Raw genomic sequence first — 18,425 nt, forward strand, 5'->3', positions numbered from 1 at the left:
GTTCCATTAAGTATCCAAAAGGAATTGTGGAAAACGTCCTTGTAAAAGTCCAAGACTTTTACTATCCTGTAGACTTTGTTATTTTGGATACAGAAGTTGCATGTGATTCCATTCCTATCATCTTAGGACGTCCGTTCCTAGCAACTGCTAATGCTCTCATTAACTGTAGGGATGGTTCCATAACCATGTCCTTCGGAAATCTTTCGGTCGAGGTGAATGTGCTCCAGTTGATGAAACAAATTCCAAAGCTTGACATTGATGGAGAAGTGAACATGGTTGACAGCCTTGTGCACGAGTATTTAACAAACTCTTTTCCTGACGATGAAGTACAACAATTTCTTTCCTTTGGCAAATCTAAATTTGACATTGATGATTATACATAGGAAGTAAACACGTTATTAGAGTCAATACCACTATTTGACCCTACTACCGTGATATTCGGTGACTTGGACGATCATAAATCTATTTTCTCCATGTAATAAGACTTTCCTTAAGAATCTTTGATACCCACTCCATCCACCCCTGACTTAAAACTTCTTCCTTTGGAATTAAAATACGTACATCTTGATCCAGATGGTCGTCACCCAGTTATCATTTCTTCACAATTGACTGACGATCAGGAATCTCATTTAATTAATGTCATTAAACAACACCATTCTGCTATTGGATGGTCTATCGATGACATTAAGGGCATTGACCCTAGTGTATGCACCCATCGCATACATCTTGAAGAAAATGCTAAGACGTCGTGTGAGCCGCAACATCGTCTAAACCCCACCATGAAAGATGTGGTATGGGAGGAAGTTTTAAGATTACCCGATGCGAGTATTATCTATCCTATCTCCGATATGGTTGAACGTTTTATGGAAGTATTCATGGACGACTTCTCAATATATGGTGATTCTTTCGATAACTGTTTGTCCAATCTAGAAAAGGTTTTCGCACGTTATGAAGAGAAAAACCTCGTTCTTAAATAGAAAAAATGTCATTTCATAGTTACAAAAGGAATAGTTCTAGGACATATTGTTTCAAAGGACGGAATCGAAGTTGATAAAGCTAAGATTGAAAAAATTGCTTCACTTCCTATACCAAAAATAATTCGCGACATTCGCGAATTTTTAGGACACGCATGTTTCTATAGGAGATTTATTCAAGATTTCTCAAAGGTTGCTCGACCTTTAACCAATCTCCTGCTTAAAGATGCCGCTTTTGACTTCACTTTCAATTGCAAACAAGCTTTTGAGACCTTAAAATCCGCCCTAACTACCGCTCCCATAATTCAACCACTTGATTGGTCTAAACCTTTTGAATTAATGTGTGGCGCGAGCGACTATGCTATTGGAGCTGTACTAGGGCAACGCCGAGAAGATAAGTCAATTGTCATTTACTACACGAGTAAAACCCTTAATGAAGCTCAACGTAACTATACCACCACTGAGAAAGAGTTTCTCGCTGTTGTATATGTATTGGATAAGTTTCGTCCATACCTAGTGGGTTCTTCCACAATTGTCTACACTGACCATGCGGCGCTTCGTTACCTATTAGCAAAAAAAAATGCAAAACAGAGGTTGATCCGCTAGATTCTCCTCTTGCAAGAATTTACTCTAGAAATTAGAGATAAAAAAGGTTACGAAAATGTGGTTGCAGACCATTTATCACGAATCGTCAGTGAGGTCGATAATGATACAAAACCCATCTGTGATTCCTTTCCCGATGAACACTTGTATTCTGTCTTTTCGTCTCCTTGGTACGCTGATATAGTAAATTACCTAGTTACCGAGGAAGTTCTTCATCTTGGTTTCGTAATGACCGAAAAAAGTTCTTATCCACTGTGAAATTTTATTTCTGGGATGATCCTTACCTCTTCAAGTATTGTTCCGACTAACTAATCCGTCGTTGCATTCCCGACTGGGAACACAATGACGCGTTATCCTTCTGCCATGAACAATCTTGTGGTGGTCATTTTAGTGGAAAGAAAACAGCGGTCAAGGTTCTACAATGTGGATTTTATTGGCCAACACTGTTTCGAGATGCACATGAGCATTGCAAAGCATGCAACCGCTGCCAGCAACTAGAACGCATTACTCAACGCAATATGATGCCCTTAAATCCCATTTTAATTGTGGAAATCTTTGATGTATGGGGGCATTGACTTCATGGGTCCCTTTCCAAATTCTCATGGCTTCCTATACATACTGGTAGCTATTAACTATGTGTCAAAATGGATTGAGGAATTGGCATGTCGTGCTAATGATCATAAAACGGTCGTTTTGTTCGTAAAGGAAAATATTTTCTCTCAATTTGGTGTTCCCAAAGCTATAATTAGTGATGGGGGAAAACATTTCTGTAATAAAAATTTTGAATCATTAGTAAAGAAATATGGAGTCACACACAAAGTAGCAACTCCGTATCATCCTTAGACCAATGGCTAAGCAGAAGTCTCTAATAGAGAGATCAAATCAATTTTAGAAAAGACAGTTAATCCATCAAGAAAATACTGGTCTCTAAGATTATATGATGCCTTGTGGGTATATGATAGGGTTATATACTAAAAGCATTACTTTTGTATTAACTATAATTCTTTATTTTTTGAATGAGAATCATATGGTCAAATGTTATGCATATTATATATGTTATTAGTTATATGCATGTGTCTAATACTTTATGTTGTAGATGATATGGTGTGAACACACAGAAGATCATATCATCAGTACCTTATAAAGTATAAGTAATCGTTCATAACCTATATGGATTTGGACAAACCATTAGTACGGTTGTAGTATAATCTGGTATTAGTCTATCTTGACTATAGGATTACACTAGTACACTTTGTGTGTATTGAACAGGACCAAGTGAGGTTGTTTCTCCTTATACTGACTATATAAGAGAACAAACGCCTCTGTTATTATGGATGTTTGTCCTCCTAATCCGGATATAATAACGGGCACTTACATGCATTGTACATTGCTTTAAATCATCAATGAGTGAGATTCATATGTGAATTAACAAACTCGATGGATTGGGTAATGACATTGTATATAAGGTGTGTTGTTGATTATAGAAGGAATCCGTGTCCCGCAAGAAGTCGGGTTGATGATGTCCCCTTGAGGAGCTCAAAAAGATTGTCATGTAAACCCTGCAGGTGGATTTATTCCGACATGACAATGAGGTTGAGTGGTACTACTCAAGGACATAAGAAGTTGATTAATGTAGTTGTCAGTAACTTGACTTAATCAATAGACATTCGATATCTTAAACACGGGGAGATCAACGAGCATATAATATGGAGCCTATAAATGCTGAAACGTAATTTGGGATTAGGGCGGTAGAGCAACAATCGCCTTTAGTGGAATAAGTCATTTGTTGACGGACTTAGGCTGTGTGTTCTGGGCGAACATAGGAAGCCCAAGCCTCTCAGGAGGCCCAACCCTAATTTCTTCTCATGGTCCTTGTTGTAGCCTATAAATAGAATAATCTCTCTTTGGCTGAAATTCACTATTCACTATATTAGAAAAGGAGGCAAGAAAAGATAGATCCAAAATTGGATCTAGCTTTGTGAGAAAGAAGGGGATTGGTAGATCATTGCCCACACAACGTCCAATCTGTTCTAAAGGAATACAACAGAAGATCAAGGGGTTGATTTCGGATTTGATAAAGCTTTGATTCTTAGAGATTACATCTAAGCCAATTCTCAAAAGGTATGTTCTCTATTCAAAATTGTGAGAATGCCATTGATTCCGCTGCTCGTGGGTTCTCGCGGTTTGTAAAAATATTTGTTCTGAAATAACGGTTCCTACAGCATATAGAATAGCTTTTAAGACACCTATAGGGATGTCTCCTTATCGCCTCGTTTTTGGAAAACCTTGTCATCTGCCGGTTGAACTTGAGCATCGTGCTCTCTGGGCCATCAAAAGCCTCAATTATAATACCAATGCGGCAGGCGGAAAGAGAAAATTGCAGTTAAATAAGCTTGAGAAAATTCGGAGTGATGCCTATGATCTCTCGAAGTCTTATAAAGCCAATATGAAAAGAGTGCATGACAAACACATATTAAGAAAAGATTTCGAAGTTGGTCAAAAAGTGTTGTTGTACAACTCAAGATTACACATTTTTCCAGGAAAATTAAAAACTCGATGGTCTGGTCCTTTCATTGTCTCTGTTGTCACCCCTTATGGGGCTATATCTTTGAAAAATTTAAACGATAACAGTGAATTTCAATTAAATGGCCAACGTCTAAAATATTATCATGAGTTGCGCTCTCCAGATGTCGAAAAGACTCTTCTCCAAGATCCAATCTACACAGACTAATAGATTCGCTGGTGTACTTCCTTCCACGTGATTAAAATAGGGAAAGTACGCCATTAAGGTAGCCGGGCCCTCTTCTATTTTCTTTTCTAAAAATACCTAGAGTGTGTGGTTACAAGCGCCGGAACCTTAGTCCACAAAAACTCTAATCAGAACTGAGTATAAATGTCTTCTGTTAATCGAGCAAATGTGCCTTCTAGTAAACAATGGGTACCCAAAATTTCCTCTCCTTCCTTCTCTTCCCTTTTCTATTCTCTTCCTCGCGAACTTCAGCTAATCATTTGGTGTAAATCTCACCCATCTCGAATAGGTAATGGTCGTAGTTCTTTTGCTCGTAAGTGACGTGCGAAAAGGATGGGGTGGTGTCTGAATTGTCAAACACCTTTCTGTCCAGGTCTTGAATTACTATCCGATGTGAGTCGGTATAAGGGGTATATTTTTGTCTTACACCAGCTCAGTAGGATAAACTTCGTCATCGCCCCGTTGCTCCCACAAGATGGGATTCGTCTTGAGGATCTGACATTAAAAGACTCACATTCGTCTTGAGGATCTGACATTAAAAAACTCACATTCGTCTTGAGGATCTGACGTTAAAAGACTCACCTTCATCTTGAGGATCTGACGTTAAAAAACTCACATTCGTCTTGAGGATTTGACGTTAAAAAACTCAACATGTATATACTCGTGTCTTTTATTTTCACCTTTGCACTAAGCGTTGTGCACAAAGAGAGTTGTGATGTGCAACATCGGATGGTCCCTCGTTCGCACGTACAATGGATTTCACCAGGCCAACCCCGAATAGTTTTCTATTTGATGACAGTTCAGGGCGGTTTGAGGCTATACCATATGTACTAAAGGTAATATTATTATTAGACCATTGCACATTGGTCATGGATGGTACCGTCCTGAACCCTAGACCCCCAAAACATAAAGGTTAAGCCACAGTCTGGCTTGATTGGGTTCGCCCCAAAGCCGACATGACAGTTGCCTGATTTTACTATAATGGTTTTCTTCTTGAAGTCCGGTGTTGTTGACACGTTCATCTCCCCTTGTAAATTTGTATATAAAAAATAATAAATAAAAAATAAAAAATAAATAAAAATTAAAAAATTAAAAAAAAAAAGGGGTTGCATTCTGTTTTTACAACACTCAAACCCCCCCCCCCCCCCCCAAAATAAAAAAATGGCCATATTCCATTAGATGGCATTTTTAATGCCGATCGTTTTGATATCTCGTTCGTTCAATTTGAATTTAAAACGAATCGAAATTCCACGTTTGAAATTTCAGGACATAACGGTAATTTCCAGATTTCATATGGGCTTAGGCCAAAAATTTGACCTGACCCAAATCACGCGTCCGGTCACAAAACCCATCATGTAAGGCAAACCACACATCAGCCTCTCTTATTTCTTCCCCCCTAAATTACGGATCTTGGTTCCCCTCAAACTATCCTCGTGAACGCGGCTTAGCAAGCCTGATGTCGACCCGCACACGCGGGCTAATCACCACCAATTCAAAAACCTTTGTTACAACACCATCTACTCCATCAATACAACCAATTTAAACCCTCAGAATAACATCTCGGCCTCTCTATGGTAGCACGTCGATGAATCACAGTCGAGAGGAACTTTAAAAATATATTCGATTTGGGCATGTTTCATCCCTTTTTCGACGAAGAAATTGCGAATAAGGAGTGGGAGTATCTGTTGCACAAAGTGCCGGCTAATTACTCGGAAGATTTAGTTTTAAAGTTTTACAACAATGGTGGTTTCTGGGGTGATGAATTTTGGATTACGGCGGATGGGTTGGAACGTGAACTCACGTTGGAGTTAATATCGAATACAACGCAAATTCCGATAAACTCCGATAGTCCAACCCTGTTGATATCAGAGTATCCGAATACGATGGACTTAATGTTTGACACACTTCTTGAGGGAGAGTATAATAATGGCTCGAGCTGCGTGTACCAGCACTCGCTCAGACTAAACCAACTAGCTGTTACTCAGTGGCTGGCTTACAACGTCATTGGAACTTCAAAGACGTCTAACGTGAACAAGACAATCTTGCACCTGTTGTGGATCCTCCAGGAGAAGAAAGATACCTTCTGTATGGTCCATTTCCTGGGCCATGTTCTTACGACTGCGTCAAACAAGTCAGCTCCTCTTGATGTACTTGTTACCCAGCTTATGCTTAACTTAGGGTTCTAGTCTGCTACTCCTTTCATTCCAACAAGGTCTTTCAAAAAATTTGGAATTTTCGAGACTTGTGTTTTGGATCACTGGGAACCAATAGCTAGAGATGATGTTGAGCGCGATAATGTGACTCCTCCTCCTCCTTCACCGCCCTATTATTTTAATGACAACGCCATGCGCCGAATCAACAATCCCATGGAAGCCTTACGACACATGAACACTAGCATGCACAGGATGTTTCTTCGTCAGGAAGAGATGCTTACTTCCCAAAATGACTTTCAGCAAGAAATGCTTAATTGCCAAGGCGGTTTCCCTATGATGATGGCAAATCAACGGCAATTCCAAGATCAACTGCTGCAGTCTTTAGGCCACATTCCAGACCAGTCAGCTCAGCCAGGAGGTCGTCGTGGCTGACGTCATAGAAACCCTGGTTCATCTTCTGCTAACCCTGAGGATTCCCAGTAGCTGTTTATTTCCCTTGGTTTAGAAATGACTATATCATTTGTTTCCTTATGTCATTTGGTTCATCCTCTCATTATTTTGTAACTCCATCCGGTTTGAATGAGAAATTATTTATGTTATGCGATTATTGTCATTCCTAAAATGGTAGCTTGTTCCTTGATGCACTAGGCTTACTCTCTAAGCCCAACAGTCAATACCCAACGGACTGATCCAAACGGTCAGATACCCAACGGTCAGATTTTCCATTATAAATCCAACTCTCCTCTTCAACCTTCACTAATCCCCTTCTCTCACTCTCCACAAATTCCTCTTCACAAATTCTCATTTTCTTCAACATAATGGATCCAATCGAGCGATTGGAAAAGGAGCAACGTGAATGGGCTGTCATAGTATTCGTGATAACAGTATTTATCATTGTTCTATTGTTGATCATGCATAACTTCATCCAGAATATCTAGATCTATGTAACCTACGTATCCCTTTCTCTTTGTCGCTTTGTATATTACTATGGTGTTAAATAATTCTCAACCATTTGTACGGATTACGTATTAAATGAAGAAGTACCCTATTTAATAGTTGTGTATATTAGTTGTATTTTTACCTTATCATAAACATAAAATAGTTATCAAAACCATAACAAATAAGCAAAATCAATAATGCACCAAAATAAATCAATCTCAACTTATTGTTTTCATAATAGATCGCACACACTACACGGTACGCCTAACAGTTGTCATGCACGCAGCTCGATTATTCTATCCATCTTCTATTATTAAGGTATGATCATCAATTCTAAAATTACGTGTAGGTTTAACTGCCTTGTGAAACTTTCCTCCGTATTTTCTATCATTTTAATACCTCATTAATTGTTTTTGGACATCTGACATGAAAAGACATACTATGGATACCCATAGTTGTTGTACATAATTAGGGAAACCAACATCACATGTTTCACTTGTGTTTTTCACATATTAAGTCTAGACCTAGCTACACTTGGCATCTTGATTTGTACCAAATCCTATATTGGCTATAAAACTCTTCGTTTCAACCATTTTCATTTCACGGTTTCTACACTATCCTTCCATCACTTACGTTTTCAAATAGATCAACCAAGAAAGATCGTGCCCGAGAAGAACTATCCGAATTTTTTTGATGATGGCCAATTTTCTCCTTTTTATGACACAGAAATTATACGTCGAGGATGGATGCCTCTTCTATATCATGTAGAAGCAGCTTATTCCAATGATTTGGTTTTATGTTCTACCAATTTAGCGGACCTAAAAATGGAAAATTCTATTTCCATGCCTATGGACAACGATTTGAATTGACTAGGGAAATTATCTCCGACATACTTCAAATTCCAATGAATACACAGGAGTTCCACCTTCCAAAGTCAACATTTGATTCCATCAAATCTGTACTACATGCCACCATATCTCGTGGCGAAGTCGGAAATAAAAATCACGTTGTTCTTCAACGCTCTTTGAAACATAATCAACGAGCTGTGCTCCACTGGTTGGGACACAATGTTGGTGGGTACGTCACACCAATCTGAAATAACCAAGCCTCAACTCCACCTACTTTGGATTATGCAGAATCAAAGAGATGATTTTTGCATAATCCAACACCTCTGGAACGTAATCACTAGGAAAACAAAAAGGTTAGCACCTCTGCCTACTTTAGTCACGAAAATTATGATGCGTTGGGGTTATCCAGCAGTTTCTCCAGAAATACCTCTTCAAAGAGCGGTTGTTATTGTAATTCACAAAGATTGTGCCGGTGGTTCTTGGATGCCAGATACTCTGGCAGATGAAATGGATGGCCAAAACTCAAACTCTGCACATTTCTTTGATGAAAATGCCATGCAGAACATTTTTAACCCCATGGAAGGTATTCAATTTCTTCATCAAGGCATGAGGAAACTACACGCACGTCAGGAAATTCTCATCAACTCTCTTATGGATTTCCAAGAACGTCAAGCAATGCACGATGCTCAACAGGAGGAAATCTTGGAAAATCATTCTCAGTCCTTGCAAAATCATGATCTCCTAATGGAGAATCAAACTTCACTCTTTGTCAACCAAGGCAACATTCAACTGCAGCTAGGCCAACAAATTGATGCACTAACAAATCTTGTGCACGATCTGCCTCTCCATCATCATCATAATAATCCATGATTTTCTTATTGAATAAAAATAAAATAATAATACTAAGTCAATAAATAAATAATCGAATATATTATTACATTTTTCATCGTATTATGAATTTTGTTGTTATCTTTGTGCCTTCTTTTGTAAGAAATGCCTACTAAAATTGTCATAATTCATGTTGTGACAAGAACAATTTTAACATGTGATTTTCAATGTCATTACAGGAGGGTCTATTTTCTTCCATACTCATTTATCTATCCAGTTTGCCTTTATCCTTACCCATTTCTTTACTTCATCCAACATGGCATCTTCATCAAACATTGCCTCTTCATCAAACATGACACCTCCAAAACTCATTCCTGAGCAATCCTTTCAGTCTATGATGGATTCCAATACTTATGGCCATCTCTTCCATGACTACATCACTAACATTGGGTGGTCTTCCCTAGTTCTTCAACCTGACCAAACTTATTCTCCGAGTTTGGCTGCGTACTTTTATGCTAATATGGGGGACACACCAACATTCAATGTTGCGCACTGCTTCTTCTTAGATGGATTCACAATCCAAGTTGGTGGTACACATCATATCTTTTCCGAACCAATGCTTGCCCTAACTTTGGATCTTCCCTATCACTAGCCGGCATCAATATGGACATACATCTTTCAAAACTCTACGTGTTCCTTTTCATGGCCTGCTTTTCGCAAAACATACGGTGATGGCCTTGCAATTAAAGAAGAAGGACCTGGACCTGGTAGATGGCCAAATATTACCATTCCCTTAGCAAGCATGACAATGAATGTGGGGAATGCGATGTTGTTTATCCTACTAAACATCATGGGAATTTGGCATTTTTCTACTGCCAATGATGCCGCTTGCATAGTATTCAATGCACTTGCTCAAGGTCATACATTCTTTGATATCTTAAACTATGTCATCTCCAATCTGAAACGAGCTCGCACTGTTTAGGAACAATATATACTGTTACCAGTAACCGCTTGCCGAATTATGATGACACATTTCTCGCAGTTTTCAGCTACATTTCATGACTGGGTTAAGGTTGATTCTATGTGCCCAGCAAACAAAATAATCCGCTCATTGAGGTTTCGGCAATAGAGACGTCCTGCTAGGTACCTGAGTCATGTTCGTTGTTACCCGAACGACGAAAAACTGTTAGCACATTTGAACAACTCCAGAGATCAATGATGGGTAGAAATTTGGCAGCAAATTATCTTTTGGCGTGATGCTAAGGAAATGCATTTCATTCAAGAAGACGCTAGACCAGCAAGTCCTGCTGGATGGTGACTTTGTAGGACAATGTACATATATCTAGCTATAAATAGTTATGTTTCGTGTGCTATTGTTTTTCGTTGTTTCTTTCTATATAATATATTATGTTCTCCAACCTTTCTGTTCCAGCAATCCAGCCCTAATTTTGCTCACGGTTCTCAGGTAATTTCTTTCTTTATCTATTGATACTTCGAGGACTAAACATCTTTCTGTTTGGGGGTGCTTTAAACCTGTAGCAAAAATTAGGCAAATTGTAGCATGTATATAGTTTTTATTTTCTTGTTAATAATTGTACTTAGTGACAAAGTCTTGTTTCCTTTTCAATGATGAAAATTGTCTAGAAATCTCACATTAGCATCCGAATTAGGATTTGTTTTTAAGAAACTTAAGATAATATGTATGCAATAGTTTATACATCTTTTCATGAACATTCATGCACTGAGTATCATCGATTGTACATAGCAGTAAGTAGAAGGAACCCACAATTAGTTACTTAAACGATCAATCCTGTGAGAATCTAACAAAAAAGCCTCGATATGTGTGATATGTGAGTAATGACATAGAGGAGTAGTTTTTCCAAATAGAGAAAATCACACGACTACTTACTTGATCACCATCCGAACCCTATGCGAGAATTTAGGCCATCTTTGGATCGACATAGCCAAAAATTCATACCTGTTAAAAATTTTACCGCTAGTCAATCTACTAAACCTTTCATTTTCACCAAAAATCCCTCACCCATCTAGTAACCCTAAATAAATTAAACCTACCCAAATGAGGAGTATGAGAAATAGAATGAAATGTAGAAAAATAAAGAGAAAGAATTGTCCGTCCCAAATAAAAGTCAGTTACTTGCTTCAGGAAAGGAAAAAAAGAATCATGTTCTTAAGCCACTTTAAAAAAAAAAAAGAAAAAAAAAATCATCATCAGTATCCAGAGGTTTAAGAGCAAGGTTGGGAAACTCAGTTAGAAGCAGGAAAGAAAACAAGGATTTCTCTAGTGTAAATATCTTGAAGACCCTATTATCTCATACTCGTTAATTTTGATTATCCATTTCCATTTTCTTCTACACCATCACCTAAGCCCCACAATACCTAATAAAGACCTATAACTCAATTAGGAGTAGGAAGGTGTGATAATAAGTAGTAGACGTGATTGATCGACCTCGACTCCTCTAACTGTCATTGAGATGTGAGGAAACGTGTGTCACTACACACTGGAGTTAGCAAAACCTGAGTGGAAAAATTATGAGCAAATTTGTGTTTCGACACATACCTGTGAGAACCCATTTAGGGACGCTATCCAAAGGATCCAGAAACGGCCCTACTTGTACATTTCAATGAAGAGTTCATTATATGCATTATCATATGTAGATGTTTTAATTATTGAATGCATATTAACTTGAGTTTCAAAGAAATCAATCCTCGTTCCCTGCTAAGAAGATGTATGGATATATGAGATTAATTTAGGAAACGAGTTTTTATCACTGAGTTGTTGTAGTATAAATGAAGTTTGTGAGTATCTTCTCTGGAAAACTCTCACGAGGCTATAACTCGTCCACTAGGGAATTCCTAGTGGTTTAAGGCCTTGTTGCATATGGTCAATGCAACCGCACTCTGCGAAACGAGAATTAGTTAGGACTACACATTTTTGGCCACTTATCCTGTTTTTGTTGTCTCTTCTTTGCTTGAGGACAAGCAAAGTGTTGTTTGGGGGTAGTGTGATAAGCACCTAAAACAGTAATATTAAACCTCATTGAGACATATAAATTTGGTTAATTATGTGTTTCATAATCATGAAATAAGTATATTTCGTACTTTTGCAGGTCTTCGCAGTAAACATAAAAAATATTGGTTAAACTAGCGTTAAAGCACGGGGAACGATGTATATATGAATTCTTCCAAATCAGCCATGTGAAGCTAAACAAAAACGGAACAAAGTCGGAGACTCAAACATGACAGAATCGAGTCAGAACGGGACTATGTAAAGGAAAGCGTAAACTTTCGAAACTCATATCTCGTTAACCTGGACTCTAATTTCGGTAAGTAAGCTGCCCAGATGATCAACACGACTAGCTCTACCTTAGGCCAGAAATTGTAGAAATCGACCTCCGGACCCACCAATAGACATAACACATGGACCTACCTATCGGGCCCACAAGAAGAGATGAGTCATCAATCATGGAGCATGTCAAGACAAAAGTTCCAAATTATTGGTGCAAAGTTGACACCTTGCATATAATTAATAAGATTAGGTGTTAATAGTGAAAAAAAAAACAAGGTGTCACTTTGTTTTAATATGGTGGATAAAAGTGAATTAAATGTGTGTGTGTGTTTTCATGTGGGATGAGGGGGAGAATTCTAAAAAGAAGGAAAAAAAACAAAACAATGGGGGGGATGCACTCCATTTACTCCCTTGACTTCTTTTCCTTTATCATTCATTGTTTTTTTTAGTTCCTTAGTTTAGTTTTTAGTTTTTATGAAAAATTGTAATAGTTTTAATAGTAGAAACTTTTGTTCTTCTTCTTCTAAATAAAATCTAATTTTCTTAAGGTAAGTAATTTCTTCTTTAGTTTCTTCTTCTTTTTGTTCTCTCTCTCATTTTACATTTCTATTTTGTAACTTTCATTTTAATCCCAAGGATCATGAGCTAAAACCCCCCTTTTGTGGAGGGTTAGTGAAGCTCATGTGAGGGATAATCTTTGTAAATTGATTCTAGAAAGTTGTTTAGGAAAAACAACTAGACCTACATCATATCCCAAAATGGTAGTTGGTGTAGAGTCTAGTTAGGAATCAAGGTGATGACTTAGAGATAAGTCATTGCTTTGGTTCCACATGCTAACAATATGATCTTAGAGATGAGTCATATTGTTAGGGACAAAAATAATCTTGTTAGGATTAGTCTATGAGTTCTAGGAAGATTAGGATGCAACAATCTAGAGTCAACAATAGAGATTGTCTTCACATGAGAAGAATTTACCCTCCACATTCTTCCAATAATTAATTTTCACTTGTTTTAATTGCATGTTTACGTAACTTTAATAATCTAGAAGAAAGCTAAATAGTTTTTAGTATAATTCAATCATAGCTTAAAACTTACTCACTAGTTTCCTAATTAGGAGCAAAAACAAGTTGTAAGTTGTCCTAGACTTAGGTTGGTTCGAAATCCCTACTCAAAACTATGCACACAAATATCGTGAGTAAGGAAAAATCTTTGTATTCGCACTTTGCCGAATTAGAGAACCAAATCTCTAACATACTCAAAAGGTGAACATCAATAAATTAGGGGACAATTACTTTTGTTTCTTAGTCGTCGTAGTATAAATGAAGTTTGTGAGTACCTTCTCTAGAAAACTCTCACGAGGCTATAACTCGTTCACTAGGGAATTCTTAGTGGTTTAAGGCCTTATTGCATATTGTCAATGCAATTGCACTCAACGAAACGAGAGTACTTAGGATTACATTTTTGGCCACTTATTTTAATTTCACATATTTGCTTGAGGACAAGTAAAATGCTGTTTGGGGGTGGTTTGATAAGAGCCCAAAACTGTAGTTTCAATCCATTAATAGTATTATATTTAGGCCAATTATATTTATAATAAATAAGAGTTAGTAATGTTTACATATTTTTGTATATTTCAGGTCTTGGAATCAATTATATGAAGAAATACGTCACTTTTGCAAGATAAAGGAGTCAAATTGCTTGCTAGAGAAATTATATGATTAAAGCCCAAGTTTCAAGGAGAAAAAACCTTTTTAAAGCCTAGTCAAAGCTGAAAAGTCAAAGTCAACGTGGATAGAAAAATAGCATAAAAGTCAATAGAACTTCCACAAGCCGTATCTTTGTACTAAGACCTCGGGATTGGGCCTATTATATGTAAAAAGGACCGGCTCAGAAAAAAATTTATAATGGTCCAAGCCTTGACCTAATCAGAGCAATAAAAGTGGACGAAAAGGGTATTGCAGTAAATTCCCATAGAGAAACCCTTTTTGGACTTAAGTAATTAGGTTTTGGGCTTGATTTAGTAGCCCAAAACACAGCTCCAAAGCCCATGCACGAAATTGTAAACCTAACCCTCTCCTATATAAAGAGGGTTAACGCTAAACAAAACTTGGCTACTCCCCTATTTAGTTTAGTTGTAAACTAGAATTTAACCCGTAGCGATGCCACTCGATTGTTATTATGGGTGAATTTATTGAATCAAACGTATGTTTAAACACCATTTTACACCAATTTATTTTAAAAAAAATTGGCATGGTTTCCCTATCTTTTTTTACATTTGAAATGAACCTGTATGGCGTCATATGAATTATAAATAACTTCACACAACAATGTGCCATTTTAGTTATTTATAAATTCATTTTTCAAAGCATACAATAACTCAAAACATGTCTAAGAAGACAATGAAAAGAATTACTGAGCAACACTATGAACTATGACAATAACTTAACGAAAATTCCAAATCATTATCAGCAAGCAATTCAAACCACACAAAATTAAAAATATATACAGTAAGCACCCACATTAGTTATGATGGCACATGAAACCATATGCAGATCTAACTAATAAGCACCACAGATTAACGGTAAGTATGGATAGGTTTCTCTATTGATCAATGATATTCATTCGTAATTTTGAAGTTGAAAAACAGAGATGCTTCATTTATCATTCATTAGATTCCCTGCATCATCACACAACCAATTAAATAATGGCCAAAATTAATCAATGTTCAAATTGTACCCCACAAAAACAATAGTGCTTAGTCTTCACTGATCATGCATACTCCTTAACTTTCTAGTACATACACCTTTGATAGGAAGAGTGTGAGCATCCAACACAAATATTTTGGGGTCTAATGTATAATAGAAATTTTGAGATGAATTGGTGTTCCTCGCTTGGATGTTCCACAATGTAAATACATAGTACTATTGAACTAATAACCTTTTGAACTACATTATCTCAAAGTCATGCAAAGTATTAAAAATTGAGTCCATTCCTAGTGTGAGATAACCTGCCAAAACACTTATTTTAAGTTTCTGATAAGTTCAATCATAAACTAATTTAGAGGCTCCATTATTGTAAAGTTGATTGATACAAAAATAAATAATAAATAATAAATACTCTGGCTAGCTTTCTCAAGGAATATGGTGGACTGTAGTTGCCAGTCGGTATAAGTCGACGGGGTAGCATAAGTGAATTGCTAAGAAGAAGGCAATAAGGTGACAATCAAACTAAGAATTAAAGACTCACATAAGAATTGGATGAAAACACCATCTATTGCCATTAGAAAATATTTTTTATATGTAAATTATTTGCATGAACGTAAAGGGGTAGATCTAAGATGCAATGTGTTATGATAACTATTATGAGCAGATTTGGTATAGGCAGAGCTTTAGAAGCTTAGGTAGGCTTGGGCACAACCTAACTGCTTAGAGTAGCCTTAAGCAAGACGAAAAAACTCTAGCAGATTGCAAATTGTATTGTTGGGCCAACTTGCGCCTAGAAATTTGTGAAGGTATGAAAGCATTGGTGGAAATGACTCCAAGAGTTAACTGTGGAGGTGCCACGACAATCTCTTGAGCTAATTGGACTTGGTAGTTCTCATGCAATTGTTTGTTTATAACCTATACATCACAAAATTAACGTATGACAGAAAACAAACATTGTATATATGACAATATAATACATATATACCTTAATAATAATTTGGTCGGAATAACTGTAATAGTTGACTGTGGAGGTGTGACTACTACCTCATGAGCTGATTGGACTTGATGTGAAGGTATTTCTGAGGTTGACGAATTAGCACTTATGCGCTCTCTCTATCTTCTTCTGTGTTGAGCCAACTTGCACTTAGAAGGAGTAACACTAAGTAGAGTTGACCGTGGAGATATCTCGACAACCTCATGAGCTTATTGGACTTGATGGTTTTCATGTAACTGTTTGTTCATAACCTTTATTTTGTAATTGGTGAAAGGTTAAATACATTAAAAAAAAAATAAAATAACAATATTAACGTAAGCATAAAACAAACATTATATAGATTGTGAAGTTTTACAATTCATGTAAAGAACCCCCTTGAAAGAATAAAAAAAAAAAAAAAAAAGTTTAAAAATACCTCGACAAATGCAAAGACGTTCATTTGGTAGAAGTAGTTTGTGTCTTATCCATCTTTGAGGAGAAAAAATGTAAAACAATAAAAATTTGACGAGAACATGGCAGACTACAAAATATTGATAATCAATGACTTGTTGAGCAAAAAACAAAATAAATATGACTGCAAAGAGTTAAAGAAGACACTTTTAGTAGAAGATAATTGAATGTTAAAGATCAATGAACAGCTTAAACCAAGAAATATTAGTTGGGTAAGGGTTAGTTAGACTTACACTTTTATTTGTAAGATCCAACGGCGGTTAGATTTCTTCATCTGGAAAAAAAATCTCGTAGCTGTTGGATCTTGCAATTTGGGGTGGGGGGTAAGTCTAACTAACCCTTACCCAACTAATATTTCTTGGTTTAAAAGGGGTAAGTAAGTCTAACTAACCCATATTAGTTTTCTACTCAGCCTAATGAACGCTAGAAGTAAACTTTGTGACAAAAGATGATGTTTCTACATGATAACCATTTATAGAATGAAACATAGTGCACAATCATCTCAATTTGCTTGGGTTGATGTCCAAGTATGGACATAATGGACACAATATATGCTCTAAAGAGCCTCCAGGAATATTATCATATAGGTTTTTTCTGTTAATGACTGGATGTAAAAATATAATCACTCTCAATAGGTTTGTTAGGAATAGAGAACTACATAACAGAACAATAACCAAAAATTTGAACAACAAAACAATTCTTCCTAATAGAATTTTGTTCTTATGAAGTGTGAACAAAGGTTTAAAAATTACACAATTGCACCTTTTATGGAAAATATGAAACTGAATAGAAATACACTCATTGTCAACCTTCACTCCTATGTTTACGGAATGCAAAGAATCCATGGGAACCATCATTCATACCATGCTAAGTTAAATTGTAAGTAATAGGGACCATGTGAGGTGCGTGGATACAGTTCATATAATAACGCCGAAATCAATTACAAATCACAATCCAACTTATTCTAGAATTATGTGCGGCTGCCTACATTATCAGCAAAGCAACCATTCAAAGAAAAAATAACTAAATACCTAGTTCGAGAAGTTAAGTAATGTGAAAGTAGAACAAAATATCAATTTTTAACTAAAATCAATTTTTTCATATGAAATCTGTAGAACAAAATATAATATAATTATTTCGTTGAGAGGAAGGAAGCCCTCACTAAACTTAGAGATGAGAGAATGCATCGAGATAGAGAGAAAAATGTTTCAGGTATAGGCAATATGTAGAGAAGATTGAGTATTAAAGGTATACACATTAATAAAAATTAGTGGAGAATACAATTTAATATGTGAAATCACGTCACTACACTTGTTGAAGAATCTTGGAGCGGTGGAGATAACTTGGAGCAATGGAGAAGAATCACCCTTGTTGAGTTTCTGGTGGTCGAGAGTTTCTGGTGGTGGAGTCTCCTGTACGTTTGTTTCAAACGAAGGGTTTGAGTACGTTTTCATAAGTTTCAAACGAAGGGGTTTTTTTTTTTTTTTTTTGTGAGGGTCTTTGTTTCCTAATTAAAATCAACTTGGTCTTTGTTTCCTAATTAAAATCAACTTGGTCTTTGTTTCCTAATTAAAATCAACTTACTACTAACTCTTAATTGTACTATTAATCGTCAGATGTACTAATTATATAAGCTTTTAGCCGTCGAATGTAGGTTTCACACAAAGCGCTTAAAAATCAAGTTGTTTTATTATATAGATAGAAGTTCAATCTTTTGGTTTAAGTTTACTTACAAAGAGTTAGGGATTCAACCTACTTGGACCGGTTAGATGTGCGAGGCGAGTAGTGTAACATCACACTCGCGCATCTCAACCCAGGTCGAGTCCACGCGACCTGGAGATGTAAGCGAATGAGATTGGTTTCCAATGCAGGGGT

Source organism: Coptis chinensis, chromosome 2, assembly GCF_015680905.1.
Source record: "Coptis chinensis isolate HL-2020 chromosome 2, ASM1568090v1, whole genome shotgun sequence".
Taxonomy (NCBI): Eukaryota; Viridiplantae; Streptophyta; class Magnoliopsida; order Ranunculales; family Ranunculaceae; genus Coptis; species Coptis chinensis.